This window comes from Coregonus clupeaformis, chromosome 6, assembly GCF_020615455.1.
Source record: "Coregonus clupeaformis isolate EN_2021a chromosome 6, ASM2061545v1, whole genome shotgun sequence".
Classification (NCBI taxonomy): domain Eukaryota; kingdom Metazoa; phylum Chordata; class Actinopteri; order Salmoniformes; family Salmonidae; genus Coregonus; species Coregonus clupeaformis.
The window spans coordinates 43342768-43360167 of NC_059197.1; the positions used below are offsets into that span (position 1 = coordinate 43342768).

The 17400-nt window shown below is 39.9% G+C and overlaps 1 protein-coding gene across 2 annotated transcripts in view; it reads right to left on the bottom strand.

Annotated features, from left to right (window-relative positions):
- LOC121567401 (leucine-rich repeat and fibronectin type III domain-containing protein 1-like protein) overlaps positions 1-4002 on the bottom strand; it is a 128633-nt gene extending 124631 nt beyond the window's left edge. Inside the window, exon 1 of one of the 2 annotated variants that reach the window (XM_041877425.2) lies at positions 3398-4002. The gene's annotated coding sequence lies outside the window, so the exon portion shown is untranslated. Of the gene's footprint in view, positions 1-3103 lie in introns of both variants that reach the window. The other variant, XM_041877424.2, reaches the window with a different exon arrangement.
- Positions 4003-17400: the final 13398 nt, after the last annotated feature.

Here is a 17400-nt window from a genome sequence, read left to right on the forward strand (position 1 = left end):
ACCGCGTCTCACAAAGACACGGTGGTTGGAACCAAATATCTGCAAATTGGACTCCAGACCAAAGGACAAATGTCCACCGGTCTAATGTCCATTGCTCGTGTTTCTTGGCCCAAGCAAGTCTCTTCTTATTATTGGTGTCCTTTAGTAGTGTCTTTTTGGCAGCAATTTGACCATGAAGGCCTGATTCACAAAGTCTCCTCTGAATAGTTGATGTTAGGTTGTGTCTGTTACTTTATCTCTGTGAAGCATTTATTTGGGCTGCAATTTCTGAGGCTGGTAACTGTAATGAACTTATCCTCTAAAGCAGAGGTAACTCTGGGTCTTCCATTTCTGTGATGGTCCTCGTGAGAGCCAGTTTCATCATAGCGCTTGATGGTTTTTGTGGCTGCACTTGAAGAAACTTTCAAAGTTCTTGAAATGTTCCGTATTGACTGTCCTTCATGTCTTCAAATAATGATGGCTGTTGTTTCTCTTTGCTTATTTGAGCTGTTCTTGCCAAAATTTGGACTTGGTGTTTTACCAAATAAGGCTATCTTCTGTATACCACCCCTACCTTGTCACAACACAACTGATTGGCTCAAACGCATTAAGGAAAGAAATTCCACAAATTAACTTTTAACACCTGTTAATTGAAATGCATTCCAGGTGACTACCTCATGAAGCTGGTTGAGAGAATGCCAAGAGTGTGCAATTTCTTTAAGCACTTTTTTGGTTACTACATGATTCCATATGTGTTTTTTCATAGTTTTGATGTCTTCACTATTATTCTATGATGTAAAAAATAGTAACAATTAAGAAAAACCCTTGAATGAGTAGGTGTGTCCAAACTTTTGACTGGTAGTGTATATAATCACTATAATGAAATATGTTTACCAATAGTAAATAGGGCACTCGAAAACCACAGGCACATCATGTGATAGTCAACCTAAAATACACATTGGCTAGCGCTCCCCCCCCTGTGAAGGGAGTAGTACACAGTGTTGTACGAGATCTTCAGTTTCTTGGCAATTACTCGCATGGAATAGCCTTCATTTCTCAGAACAAGAATAGACTGACGAGTTTCAGAAGAAAGTTCTTTGTTTCTGGCCATTTTGATCCTGTAATCGAACCCACAATTGCTGATGCTCCAGATACTCAACTAGTCTCAAGAAGGCCTGTTTTATTGTTTATTTAATCAGCACAACAGTTTTCAGCTGTGCTAACATAATTGCAAAAGGGTTTTCTAACGATCAATTAGCCTTTTAAAATGATAAACTTGGATTAGCAAACACAACGTGCAATTGGAACACAGGACTGATGGTTGCTGATAATGGGCCTCTGTACGCCTATGTAGATATTCCATAAAAAATCAGCAGTTTCCAGCTACAATAGCCATTTACAACATTAACAAGGTCTACACTGTATTTCTGATCTATTTTATTTTATTTTAATGGACAGAAAATATGCTTTTCTTTCGAAAATAAGGACATTTCTAAGTGACCCAAAACTTTTGAATGGTATTGTATGTTTTTTTGTTTGTTTTATCTTTTACCAGATCTATTGTGTTATATTCTCCTACATTAATTTCACATTTCCACAAACTTCAAAGTGTTTCCTTTCAAATAGTACCAAGAATATGCATATCCTTGCTTCAGGTCCTGAGCTACAGGCAGTTAGATTTGGGTATGTCATTTTAGGCAAAAAATGAATAGAAGGGTCTGATCCTTAAGAGATGTATTGCTTAATTAACTCAGGAACCACACCTCTGTGGCACCACCTGCTTTCAATGTACTTTGTATTCTTCATTTACTCAAGTGTTCCAATTATTTTGTCAGTTACCTGTATCTAGCCAGACAAGCATGCATGTATTATCTGACCTGGATTGTTTAGTAGCACATTAACTGTGTTCTCACAGATATAAGAGCATTGTCATGTGAAGCATAACCGACTATAGCTCATGTGAGGAGGGAGCTGCAAGCTGCATCTGGTGCTCCGTGGCCCCCTACCTGCGGTACAAAATACGACATTCTCAGGCACTGCAGCTTGACATTAAGAATACTCCTCGTTGGATTTACGGTCGAAAGGATATACAGCTAGGTGCTGCATCAGTGGAAGAATGTACTGCCATGAGTGGGCAATGAAGAGGAGAGACCTCCGGCGGCGGCCAAAAGCCGAATTGCACAAAGCTCACCAACGTTCATTAGCCTAACAGCCAAGTAGCTCAGGTGGAACCGATTAATTAAAAGTGGTCCTGCGTTATGTAATGCCAAGGGAAGCGAATGATTAAAAGTCATATTGAATTATTGAAGAAACACAGGTCCACCAGTGTGCAATTCAAAATAAAAACGGTAGACCAGACGTTAAATTGTGCTACTGCTTATCACATTACTCATATACAGAGGCATTTCTTAAACTTCCTCCTCCCAGGGTGCAATAGTCTTGACTTTGTGAGGCACATGAGTGTCCCAACATAAACCCTGTATAGTCTTGTGGAATTGCAACGTGATGGAGATCGATTTCACAGACACCGTCTCGCCCTTTTTCAGTTTTTTCGAAAAGGATCAACATAAATACAAATGTAGGCTAGGATCCGTTCGTCCAACATAGTTTATAATAATTTATATGACGGAACGTAAGAAGCATATTTCACAAAGTCCCAAAGCAGTTTGGTGTGCTGTAAGAGTGCATGCAGTATTTGTCACAAATCAAGACAGAGAAGGATGATCGGATGAAAGAATGTTAGTAGTAAATATCTGGATGGGGGAACAAACTTGATGATTACCATATCTACATTTCCTGTGGTTGTTTATGTGGTGAGACAATCAAACGAGTGTAGAGTAGTCACTTTTCTGCTAACGAATTGTGCAATTGCCTATCCATAGACCATTACGCAGCATTCTGTTGTAGACCCCCACCATGTCAAACAAACCACACCTAATCCACACCTCGTATTAGCCTACCATAAAATGCAATAACACATGGAACTCCACTATCTCATAACAGCTCAATGTGACAATACTCGTACCTCTGTAGAAACAATTATCATTTTTCTCTTACTCTGTTTTGTCCGAATTGAAAATATTGCATATGAGAAAACAATGAAATCATGATGATAGATGGTTACCTCTATTCTTGAGACTGATGTTGCCTCTCCGTTATCTGTCAATCTCCAGTAGGCTATACCAGCAGGTAAATACCCCGTGAAGATTTTAGCAATAAATGATTCGATATGCCCCAGTCTGCTGCCCTAGTAGTAGAGTGAAGAAGCACCACAACCAGCCAAGATTTCTGGACTTCGTGCGCAAAGAACACTCACTTGCACGGTTGAGGGCAGTTGCGTTGCAATTAGTTCCCACATATATTATCACACAAATGAGTAGCATCTGTGCGTGCGATATCCAAGTCTGACATTTCTTACGTTTTAACGTCAAATGAGCTGAAGAGCCCTGTTTCCCAGCGTTTTCTGCAGAACTCAACGGTCATTCGAAATAGTGGCAGTGATTGTAAATTAATCTGCTGAGTCCAGCATATGAGCACACCGATTTCGATCGTTAGTAGCCTTGTTGAGGCAAGAATATCCGTATCAGGTATACATCCTTTGAGCGAAGACCTCCTAGAAGTTCAGTCGGTGGTGTCTGGTGCTAACCTGACGACTCACACTACATTCTTCCGCTGCTCTGTCTTTCCCGGAGAAGAAACGGTAAAGTCCGTGGGCGTGGCGTACCGTTTGGCCGGAGCAAGGAGTCTGGGTAGCCAGGCAAATTCTCTCCACAGCTACATGCCGCAGCCGGCCAAAAAACTCTTTCCACCTCCGACTTCTATTGGCAAAATGGTACTGCGTTTATGGGATTACAAATCGGAAAATCAAATCATGCCATGGAGCGTGGTGTTTTGCCTTAGGAGACAGTGTATTGACTGCTTTCAAAGAATACGTCGAATTGACAGTGAAGCCTTTATCACAAAACAGAGTACTCCTCAAATAGCAAAAAAGAGCACACCATTTATGATGATGATGCGTGCGCGTTGATGAAGCGTCTACATTAACCAACCCACAGTAGGGTGTGGATTACTGTGCTCAGTTTCCATGTTTGAGATTTCATAGGATTATTTGAATGTGCGCAGTTATAGGATTAATTTGAGGAAATGTTCTACATGCAAACCACTATATTTTCAAAGAGACATATGATGGGGATGGTTCAGAGAGGTGCTAAGATACGTGGTCGGAATGTGTATCCTTTCTGACACATGTAAATATGAAAATACAGCCTGATAATATAGCCTATTATATTTCAGTTAATATTGATTAAGAAAGGATGCCGCAATGACACAATCGCACCGGTAAAAAACGTGATTTCAGGGCCGGGACGCACCATATCGCTAGTCAGTTCAGCACCATGGACAGCGCCGAGCAGGCATAGAAATTCAGCACCGTTTTCTCACGTAGTAACATGGACACAAGCAAGCTTTAGGTCTGAAAATCCGGTCTGATCAGATCATAGCTCTCACTCCCTCAGACACTTTTCTTTCTGCTACCTCTGTGACAGAGCGGCTCCTCTCCATTTTGATCTCATTTTAGGGATGACTGCTTTTAGGTACTCAGCGTCAGACGATGAAACAATGATGATTCAGAAATGGAACCACAATCAGTGGGGAGTAAGCCGGTTAACTTCACCCACTGAGTCAGAGCAAGGACCAAAGTTCAAAAGGACAGTAGAATTAGTCAGATTGTTTGGTTTAGGAAATTTGACCAAATTGTTGGTCAGGAGACATAAATATGTTCATGTATAGTGTAGTTGAAGCATAGCTATAGCTAGCACACTGTTATAGGTGTGTTCCAATCTCCTCCAATGGAATTCACTTTCTTGAGGTTATGATTAGTGTCCTTGACTCAGAACCAGAATGACTGGGCTTGAGTCCCTATCTGGTTTTCCTTGGATTTGCTACATTGGTGTAAAAGGTCGGATGAGGCTGCCAGGACATATGACGTGCGGGTAGATATGAGTGAGCACCAGAAAGAGGGATTAATAGTATAGCCATCCTGGATAAGTGCATTACCAGCTCCCCCAAGGGAGTTAACTTTTGTGGAGAATATGTTTGCTTATGAAAAACCAGAGGGACATGTTGAATTTATGGAGAAAAAAATACTTAACTCTTAACTATCTGTCTCTAGTAGCAGGCATATTGTCTCTGGCACACTCCGTCGGGTTATATGCCAATCAATTGATCCATCAATCAATCAATCCCTTCCTAATCCCTCAATTTAGAATTAGCCTTGTTTAGGTTTAACCACAATGATTTCCACAGTAGTCTGCATGAGTTTCAGGGAGTTCCTGCCTAGTCGGTGGATGGGATGGAATGAAAGCAGCATACTCAAGTAGATTCCAACAACATACTGTAGCGTAAACACAGTTGTTGAGGCCGACATCCTTCCAAATGGATGCCAATTTCCTGAATTTGTTTAAACAAACATATTTTAAGGAATTGTCTGTCGTGAGTAAAATACCTTGTCTATCATTTTGGCTCATTCACTGTCTTTTGATTTGTTATCACACCTGGATATTTGTTTAGCAAGTGTACCTGCATTCATCACTAGACCAGCATGTTCAACTTTGTTCTTCGGGAATGTTGAGAATATCAGACAACTTTGAAAAGCCAATAGTTGTTTTAAAGGTGTCCTTCAGTGACACAGCGATTGAACTCAGCAGACCTTTCGATATCTCACCAGGCAAGTCATTCATTCTACCCCTGGAGAACTGGGAAGGAGTCCGATGGAGAGAAACAGAGACAGAGAGAAAGATCGAGATCCGCAAATGGATGAACGAAGAGATGGAAGAGATATTCCGCCAGCAGATGTCTATCTAGGAGAGGGCAATGAAAGAGTGATTGATTAAAGATAAGGAGGTGAGGAAAAGTCAATACTGGATTTGGGATCAGGAAGTGGGAACAAGATTTTTTAGGTTTCCCGGTGAATAACCTGACAGATTCAGGACAGGGGCAAAAATAAACTGCACTATTGTTTCTGTACCAGAGTAAGATAAAGGAAGAGTAGACTAACTGAATTATGTATTATCCCAGGAGAACATAGAAGATAATGTGAAACCTGGAAAAACAGAACTACAAAGATAAAGGTAAGACAGTCCCAAGAACCAGACAAGGATGTGTGTAGTAGGGTCCTGTACTTGATAAAGTAAAACAAAACAAATATCACCAAATATTAGTTTCAAGTGCAGATACTCCAATGAATGTCACAGACAGAAGGAATACACATACTTTAAACAAAGTGGGGTGATTGATAATGCATTTTGTATGAGGGAAAAATAAGATACACTGTATTATTTTTCAATAAGGAAGAAAACATTGATATAATGACATAATTCATACTGTATGTATTTTCATTACATTGTTATATGTGTGCATGTCTAATGTGATACTTACACAAACTTACTGTATCATTCAGTTATGTAAGTGAAGCTGCTGTTTGATGAAGTCAAGAGAAGGTTATGATTGTAAATGTTCAACGTAATGGGTGTGTCGTCTCTATATAACTGAAAATATAATTGTGTCAATCAGTTGTGTCAGATATGATTTGCCACATTTACCTTGCATAATATTCATACCATGTCTAGGAGACCAGCAATATTTATTTATTTTATTTTTATTTTTTTTCTGGGTTGATTCCTTGAATAGAATCAAGACAGTGACCCAGAATGGTCACTGAGAAAGAGTCTGTCATATGACGATCATCGGTCATGAGAGGAGCCTTAGGGAAGAGACAGACTAGATTACTATTGAGTCAGCAGCCAGGCAGGGAAGGACAGGTGTGTTGGAGATGCTCATTGCAGTGTTATTAATCAGTTGTAACACCATCAACCCTTGGGCCTGTTTTCTGTTTCTTTTGGTTTACTCATGAGACCAACAGACAACACTCTTCAAACCATCAGCTGCGTTTAATTGAATGCCTGGAAGGATCTGCGTTCAGATATTATTAGAGGACACTAGCTGAATCTCTGGTTAGGGGCTAGATGACAACACATTTAGGGATCTGTTCCAAGGCAGATTACCCACATACATTTGTGGCAAGCAAGCTCTAGCTATTGTGAATGGTCTCACCAACTGCAATTACTATTTTCATTACTAAAATATAGTGGGCTCTATTTTAACAAACCTAATGCATTGGTAAAGCTTGGTAGCATTATAGGTTGTTTCAGAAATATTTTTGCTATTTTCAAAACCGGAATTATGAGCGCAGTAGCTGGCGGTGGCGCGAAAAGGTTTGGGTTTTGATAAATAAACAAGTTGTGGGTGTGGCAAGGCTTGGCCCCTCACTAGCCAATCAGAACGTGAACCATGGCTAAATATGTGGTTGCGGTCTTTTATGTATTGCGTTGCCATCAACTCCAATTTGAATGTTAGTCCATTACAGCCTAGTTCATTAAATAGCCTGCTGTTTGCAGTCCACATTGTTCTAAATGCGTTGCTTCAATATGGAAAGGCCTACTGTAAACAACACTTTGTTTTAAATAGGCTATGTTTAAATACACTTACAGCCACTATAATTGCTCCCCGTGGGTGTATAATACAGAAAAGCCAACTTAGACTATGGAGGGTTTTACGCACATCCAAACTTTTCACAGGAGCTGGATAAAGATCCAACATAAAGAGAAAGGGGGGATGTTCAATCACTGTTATACTGCTTGTAAATGTAATGTTTTATAAAGATCATAAAACCATGTTACAGATCATATTTGCACTTCTTCAGAAATAGCAGACAAAATGCATTGCATTTGAGCCATGTACGTTCTCACCATAAACCAATGGATGGTGAATCGTTCTAATGAATTCATTTTTTTTATTAAATTAAACCAATATAGTTTATTGAATAGTATACACCAACACTACAATAGGCTTAGTTATAACAATCAAGTAGCCAATCTAGTTTTTTATTGGCTTGAACATGGAAATATGTGTCTACACACATTGCATTCACATTTCTAAAATGCACTGCATGTTCGAGCAATGGACAATTGGACATTGCCCAAACGTTATAATAAGATTAGCCTACCATCGCCGTTGACATAGTCTGTTAGTGACTTTGCCACGTGAACGGTAAACAAAAGAACAGGCAAATAGCATAGGCTACAAGTTGATTCAGCACCAAGGACAGCGATCGGATTTAGTGTAATTTGACAGTTAGGTCCAACAAAATGATAAAGGAAAAACAATAAGCAGTCTATTGTAATAACTTCATGTTCCTAAACAGACTTCCTACAGTAACTGACACCTTTCATTCATAGGGCATTGCACATAGGCCTACTGAGTCTAAACGTTTCAAAGATGCTGCATTGACAAAAATAATGTCCAATGTAAAGAAAAAATGACAAGGTCTGTTGACTGTTTTGCTGCTCTTTATATCAATTATTAATAAAACATTGGTTATAGGCTACTGATTAGCCTACTGTGCGCCTCCACTGGCAAAATCGATGCCATAACCAATTGTGTTACTGCTAAGACCAGCTTTTGGTGAGTCTTAAATATCACCAGTAGCGCTGCTTGAAATTTGCACATTAGCGCACGTTTTAAAGGACACACCTAAAATATTTCCACCCCTCCCACCTCAGCGCAAGCGAGCTGATATAAGACAGGTAAAGTACCAACCCTGGCGCCAGTGTTGGAAAATAGTATAGCTGTGGCTTTTACAAGTAGAAATTGCCATAGAGCGTGCGTTTGACATTAGTGCCGCCTTAACGCCAGCCGAAAATAGAGCCCACCATGTCTCTGCTGGCCTATCAGGGGGACTTCTTAGAAGACAAGGGGACTCATGATGGTCAATATTAACAAGGAACTGTCTGACAGAGTGGTCTCTTGAAGAAATGTTATACAGTGCACAGAAGAAGCCTTATACCGCACTGGCATACTCTGAATCAAAACAAATAATTGATAATCATATTTTCCAGCATTATCTGAAATGCATATCTCAGTTCTAAAGAGCATGCTAGTTGATATCTGGTAACCAAATGTAATTGTGCAAGTGTAATGTCTTCACAGCATTAGCCTTTCAGTCTCATCCGGTGTTACACTTTAGCTTCAAAGTAGATATTTTTTGTTGTTTTTTAGCTCAAGGCTCTTGATTTTTCAACTGAGCGATTTAAAGGCAAGCGGCAATGTTGATCTTATCTCCCAGCTTTGCCAATTTACTCAATTTATAGAGGCACTTTCGCAGCTATCGAGGCATCCAGAGAAGATGTCCTGAGGGCAGAGCTTTGCGGAAGGGTGCATAGGGTCCAAACAATTGTTTAGAGATACGGGGGATGAGTGTTTGATTTGAGCCAGTAAGGCAGAAAGACAGATGCATTAAAGGGGACAAGTTAGTGGAGGCTGTTGCCTTGCTTTCTCTCGATGCCAATGTTCTCAAATCCTGTCACACTTGCACAAGTCCAACAGCATCTTCATCGATGATTAGCATGCTTGCCTTTTTGCATCCTGCCCAAGGTTTGCCGTCTGATTAGAGCAATGTCCATAAAACTTGTCAGGCATGCTAGAAAAGTGACACTATCCCTGTCAAGTACCATCTGTGTTGTTTTTACTGAAAATACAATCTATATTCTCTGGTTAGCTGTAAATGTTGCAGTGCTTCTAGTCATGTACAATGACAGTGATAAATTGGCATGATTGAACAAACTATGATCCCAAAGTAAAAGGTCACATTGACTGAGGTAAGATGTTCCAGGATTTACTAGAGAATAAAACTAGTATAATGTCTTGGTTTGCCAACAATTATACTCTATGAAACAATAAACTGGCAACAGTTAACCACCATATGCTCTGCTTGAGAGCTAAGCTAAAACAATTCTGAAACAATTAAATGTACAGGTTAAATGAGAATGTCCTAAAGCCTTTAAACGATCATGTTTGTATACTTGGTGATGTTTGAAGCTCACAATAAGGGGACATAGCCTGAGGTGCAAAACCTTTCCCTTTCCCAAGCTTGTATCACAGCAACAGAGTGAGGAAAAAAACTCAAGGACAAAGTACAGAGAAGAAATAGCTTTATGGTTCAGCACCAGAAAGCTAACTAGTAAGCATGAAGGTTTGAAAGTGAATTTGTAATCTAGAAGTCAAGTCATTCACCATGCACACATGGAAAACTATAATGTGTTGTCGCCAAACATCTACTTGAGCGTTATGGACATACAGTATGGGCGATTCCATCCCAGCGTGGGCCGAAAATATTTTTGGTATCTCAGATTGTTCTGGCAATTCTCACATAGTAACTTTATTGGGGTGAAGGATGTTTGACATGCTTTTTATGTTTGTATCACAATTTATTTTTACACCTATACATGCCTCCTGTAAGAACCTATGATCCATGAACCGTACATCATACAGACAACATCTTGGTGTCATTATACTCCTTATAGTGTGCACCAAATGATGGAGTATATCTAGATAAAAAAAAAAATAAAAAATAAAAAAAATAATCTACATTAAACATATAAAATAAAATAAAATAAAATGTTATTTGCCACATGCGCCGAATACAACAGGTGTAGACATTACCGTGAAATGCTTACTTACAGCCCTTAACCAACAATGCATTAATTTTTTTATAAAAAAGTAAAATAAAACAAAAAAGTGTTGAGAAGTAAAATAAAATAAACAGCAGGGAGGCTATATACAGGGGGGTACCGGTGCAGAGTCAACATGCATATCTCAAAAGTATCCTTTTTGATTTTACTTATTTTTAAAACATATTGTTTGGAACAATATCCTCTTCAAACACGTCACATTTCCAGAGTGGGCTTCAGGTACTTTTGAAAATATGACCCATTTTATAGAAATTGACATTATAGGTCATTAACCAATCACAGCCGCCCTCCTTTAGGATTGCACATTCAGCAAATACATTTTCCCATTCACTGTATTGGTGGTGCTCATATAATTGATAATTACTTCAAAAGTAGCTGAGCACCCACTCTGGAAATGCGATATACTTGTAGGTCCTCCTGTAGCTCAGTTGGTAGAGCATGGCGCTTGCAACGCCAGGGTTGTGGGTTTGATTCCCATGGGGGGCCAGTATGAAAAATGTATGCACTCACTAACTGTAAGTCGCTCTGGATAAGAGCGTCTGCTAAATGACTAAAATGTAACCAAAATGTAGAGTATTTTGTTTAAACCAATATGTAAAAATGAACAAAATCGAAAAGGGTACTTTTGAGATAATATTAATATTTGTAATGTTGAATAAATTCATGTGAAAAATATATTTTAGAATCTAGACATTACTTACTTCAGAGTGTACTCCATATTTTAGAGCACACTATAAAGAGTATAATGATACCAAGATGTTGTCTGTATTATCTAATCCAGGCACGTCTGGACTACTGCAACTTGCTATTGGCTGGGCTCCCTACTTGTGCCATCAAACCCCTGCAACTTATCCAGAACGCAGCAGCTCGCCTGGTTTTCAACCTTCCCAAGTTATTTCATGTCACCCCACTCCAGTCGAAGCTCGCATCCACTACAAGACCATGGTGCTTACCTATGGAACAGCAAGAGGAACTGCCCCTCCCTACATTCAGGCTATGCTCAAACCCTACACCCCAACCCGAGCACTCCGTTCTGCCACCACAGGTCTCATGGCCCTCCCACCCCTATGGGAGGGCAGCTCCCACTCAGCCCAGTCCAAGCTCTTCTCTGTCCTGGCACCCTAATGGTGGAACCAGCTTCCCTCTGAAGCTAGGACAGCAGAGTCCCTTCCCATCTTCCGAAAACATCTGAAACCCTTCAAACAGTATCTTAAATAATCCTCCTCCTCACCTTGACCAGCACTTGCACTTGACCCCCACCCCCCATTCTAGCTCTGACTACTGATAGCTACATTATTGAGGAAAATGTACTTTCTATGCCTATGATATGTGGTTGTCCCACCTAGCTCTCTTAAGATGAATGCACTACTGTAAGTCGCTCTGGATAGGAGTGTCTGCTAAATGACTAAAATGTAAATGTAAATCTATGGTTCACGGATCATAGGGTCTTACAGGACCCTGTAAGCCCCTAGGGATCTAGGTCTAAAAGGAGCTTAAAACTGCCACATTCATCATGTTTTTTTTCCTTCTCATCATTATACAAATGTAAAAAGCATAACAAACATCCTTCCTCCTGATGAATTGCCAAAAAAATCTGATACCAAAAATATTTGGTATATATCGTCCACATGGTTAAATGTGGGAATCTCAAGGGTTCAGACTAAAGGTTGAAGCAAGAGACCGAAAGGGGTAGCGCTGACTAAATGTACTTCTTCTTCCAGTAGGTATCATTACTGGAGGTTGCATCACCATAGTCATTGGTATTGGGGATTAGCTAGTATAGAAAAAATATCTAGTGATCATATCCATTTCCAGACATAGCATCATACCAATAAATATTTGTTAATAATGCATTTTGTTCATAGACTATGCACAACTGACAATATCTCAGGAAATTGAAGCAGGAACATTGTACCAGATAAATCCCTAGGGGCTTCACAGTAATGTGGTTGTGGAAAATATTGTTTAAGGTTGTCTACCTCCCTAGTTATGTATTGTGCATGAGCACAAGATGCAAAAGCACTCAGAAAATATGACTGGTATTTCATGGGCTATGTTGAGGAATAACCACAGGCTGGTTAGCAAAGTTAATGTATGTAAATAGGGGTTGGGTTGGGGTGGGCATGCTAGTCAAAATCATATCTCTAAGAGCTTGGGAACACCAGAGGGAGTTCTGTCACTGGGAGGGTTCAAGGTATGCTCAAAGGTGTCATGCATATGTATTCTGGCTTTAACAATGTTAATTAGTCAACGTGCCATCATCAACATCATGCTACGTAATCTCAAACTAGGATCACATTTGAATATCTTCTTTGATAACAAGTCATACATTTCCATATGAATGCAGTTCATTTACATATAAAATATGTACATAAATTATGAAATGTTTATGTTATGCTAAGACCAAATAAGGAAGCTTTGTTGTGTGCCCCCTTGAGTGCTTTGGGAGCCTGTTCAGCTATGCATTATGCTCTAGTTGGACTTTTAAAGGCTTTTGTCTTGTTTACTCTGCTGTGAGAGGACAACAGACGCACATCACTTTATTTAGAGTTCAATAGGTTCTGAAAATTGTGATGTTGGACTTCATCCAGTAGCCAATTATCTTTTTACTCCAATGCCATGTCAGTTATGAAATGTTCTGTTACCTGTATCAATATTCCCATCCAGTCAATGATATGTGATGCCATGGTTCACATGAAATTAGTTGAACTTGAATAATCCTGGGTGGAAGTTAGGAGACTGAGGCGGACATGGGATGCACACAGCCACAGCTGATTACACTTTGTCTTGGCTTCTTCTACACCTCTATCTCAGCTAATTGAGAACGCACTGCTCAAACACCTAATCCCATAACAAACTGAGCTATCTGTAATTGCTGCATCACGATTTCACGCCTTCATTTACTGCACAAGTCAGTGTATGTTGGGGTAAGTCAGTGCTATCACCTAAAAAAAAAGACTGGCTCCCAAAAAGGAGGTAAGAGCAGAGAAAATGAACAAATACTAGCAATGCAACTTTGACCTCACATCTAAAATGATCTCTTTCCCCAAATAAGTAATGCCATGGATGCTAAAAATCAGTAATGCAGGGAAATTTGAACCTGTCACAGGGGTTAACTGAATCATGACTGGAGTTGTTTTTATTTACATTTATAATGGGATTCCCTGAGTCGGCTCCTTTGGCTCCTGCGGGGCAATGTTGTGATGCTGTCAGCAACCTAGGTGGAAGAGAAAGAAAGTCTCAGTGTAACTCCCAGGCTTCCCGGGGTATTGTTGGCAGTGTTTTGCATTCCAGGGAAAGTCAGCAGCACTTACTGGTGTGCCCATGGAGATTCCTTATGCTGACCTTTTGGTGATGTATCAGCTCTGACAGAGTGTGGGTTAGTGCTGGGGACATGCAAATTCAGCCAAGGTAGAGACGGGTGAGAAAAGGCATAAGCATCACCAAGCAGCATAGGAGGAGGGTCATTCTATTTCTATGTATAGAAAATGATTTAATGTTGACTAAATAAAACATGTCTTCCATTATCCATATGGCAAAACAAATATACAGTGAGGGAAAAAAGTATTTGATCCCCTGCTGATTTTTTACGTTTGCCCACTGACAAAGAAATGATCAGTCTATAATTTTAATGGTAGGTTTATTTGAACAGTGAGAGACAGAATAACAACAAATATATCCAGAAAAACGCATGTCAAAAATGTTATAAATTGATTTGCATTTTAATGAGGGAAATAAGTATTTGACCCCTCTGCAAAACATGACTTAGTACTTGGTGGCAAAACCCTTGTTGGCAATCACAGAGGTCAGACATTTCTTGTAGTTGGCCACCAGGTTTGCACACATCTCAGGAGGGATTTTGTCCCACTCCTCTTTGCAGATCTTCTCCAAGTCATTAAGGTTTCGAGGCTGACGTTTGGCAACTCGAACCTTCAGCTCCCTCCACAGATTTTCTATGGGATTAAGGTCTGGAGACTGGCTAGGCCACTACAGGACCTTAATGTGCTTCTTCTTGAGCCACTCCTTTGTTGCCTTGGGTCATTGTCATGCTGGAATACCCATCCACGACCCATTTTCAATGCCCTGGCTGAGGGAAGGAGGTTCTCACCCAAGATTTGATGGTACATGGCCCCGTCCATCGTCCCTTTGATGCAGTGAAGTTGTCGTGTCCCCTTAGCAGAAAAACACCCCCAAAGCATAATGTTTCCACCTCCATGTTTGACCGTGGGAATGGTGTTCTTGGGGTCATATGCAGCATTCCTCCTCCTCCAAACACGCCGAGTTGAGTTGATGCCAAAGAGCTCCATTTTGGTCTCATCTGACCACAACACTTTCACCCAGTTCTCCTCTGAATCATTCAGATGTTTATTGGCAAACTTCAGACGGGCATGTATATGTGCTTTCTTGAGCAGGGAGACCTTGCGGGCGCTGCAGGATTTCAGTCCTTCACGGCGTAGTGTGTTACCAATTGTTTTCTTGGTGACTATGGTCCCAGCTGCCTTGAGATCATTGACAAGATCCTCCCGTGTAGTTGTGGGCTGATTCCTCACCGTTCTCATGATCATTGCAACTCCAGGAGTTGAGATCTTGCATGGAGTCCCAGTCCGAGGGAGAATGACAGTTATTTTGTGTTTCTTCCATTTGCGAATAATCACACCAACTGTTGTCACCTTCTCACCAAGCTGCTTGGCGATGGTCTTGTAGCCCATTCCAGCCTTGTGTAGGTCTACAATCTTGTCCCTGAGATCCTTGGAGAGCTCTTTGGTCTTGGCCATGGTGGAGATTTTGGGATCTGATTGATTGATTGCTTCTGTTCACAGGTGTCTTTTATACAGGTAACAAGCTGAGATTAGGAGCACTCCCTTTCAGAGTGTACTCCTAATCTCAGCTCGTTACCTGTATAAAAGACACCTGGGAGCCAGAAATCTTTCTGATTGAGAGGGGGCAAATACTTATTTCCCTCATTAAAATGCAAATCAATTTATAACATTTTTGACATGTGTTTTTCTGGATTTTGTTGTTGTTATTCTGTCTCTCATTGTTCAAATAAACCTACCATTAAAATTATAGACTGATCATTTCTTTGTCAGTGGGAAACGTACAAAATCAGCAGGGGATCAAATACTTTTTTCCCTCACTGTAGCTGAACACAATCAATCATCGCATCAATGACCCATGCCAGATTAATCCTTAACCATATTTCTGACTGAGGCTTTACCGGCTGAGGAAATTGGTGGTGTGTCAGTCCTGCTCTGTTTTTGTCACGTCTCTATAAGCATTCTGAAATTCCTTTTGTGTTAATTAAATGCCATAAACATCATTTAAAGACCCATTAGAAGAGGACAGACACAAAGGTATGCTATGACTTATCCCACATTCATCTCGGTTAGACATGTCAGAGCAGGGCACCTTTCAGCTACATTATTGTGACTCTTAATTTCACGGCCCGTCACTCTCGGATCAAATGCTATGACAAAAGGGTGTCGAGCAGGCCAGGGGGGACACAGGTCGATGAGGGAGGGGAGTCAGGGGAGGGTAAGAAAGACAAGAAGAAAGCTGCTACATTAATACAAATAGGCCATTCAAAATTCCTTAGCTGTGCGGAATCGGTTACACAAGTCTCCCAATCACGGATTCAAACTCTCGTTTTAAATCCCACACATTTCCAAATCCATCATAACACTTATGACATGCCATTAACTACATCCTCCTCTCCAATAAAAAAAATGCTGACCCCAAAGCGTTGTGATTTATGGATGTTTAACTTTGTCTTCACCACCTGGGAGGGATTGACTATGCCTGTTGAAATGAAAGACAGCGACAGAGAAGTGGAAGAGAAGGATTACACCTCTTGAAATGAAAATCACCCATGTGGATCTCATTTGAATATTGTATTATAACTTTCTTAGTGGGGGATACAGTATCAGCCAACGCATCCAAATAAAAATAGTAATAATAATAATAATAATAATAATAATAATAATAATAATAATAATAATAATAATAATAATAATAATAATAATAATAATACATTTTATTTACACCCTTCAAGATACCGAAGGACACTTACAGAGTAAAACATAAAATAGCTAATATAAATATGATAATACTAAAAGCAAAGTGCATTACAAAAAAAGGCACATAGCACCACAATAATAGCAAGATCAATAATACTTAAGGAAAAACAACAACAACAGCAGAAAGGTTATCAAGGCAGTTAAAATGTAGAGGCTACTTTAAAGAACCACAAGAGTGGAAAGACGATGCCTAGAGCTTACCCATGATGTTGTACAACGATTGAAGTCATATCGTATCAGTGAAAGTCTGATATATTTGTGCTTGAAGTGGGAAATCCGAAGTGGGGACTTAACATTTTTCGGTATCAATGCCGTGTGTTTCCCCTATGATATAACGTGCTAATACTTTTCAGTCAACATTCATTTTCAGGGCTGGGTTTAATTTGAATGTTGCCACCCACCAGCATGGCATTTTTTATGAATGAATCAGAAACACCTGCAAGTTCGTCCTCTTCGCGAGTCGCGACTGAGCTGAGCTAAAGAGCTTTTCACCATGGCCTAGACTTGGAGCAAATTAAAATAGGTTGTGTAAACTAATGTTTTTGCACCTCTACTTTTTTTGTGTTAGAACATTTACATAATCCATTGGATAATTTGTAAATGTGCACTTATTTTGAGCTAATCTGTATAAACAATTTATATATCTGACAATTTCATAAATGATATAATTGCATCATATGATTGCATTTTGCAACCATGCTCCCCCCTTCACCCCAAGATGAATGGTTTTGACCATTTAAGTCTTGCTTTACTACATG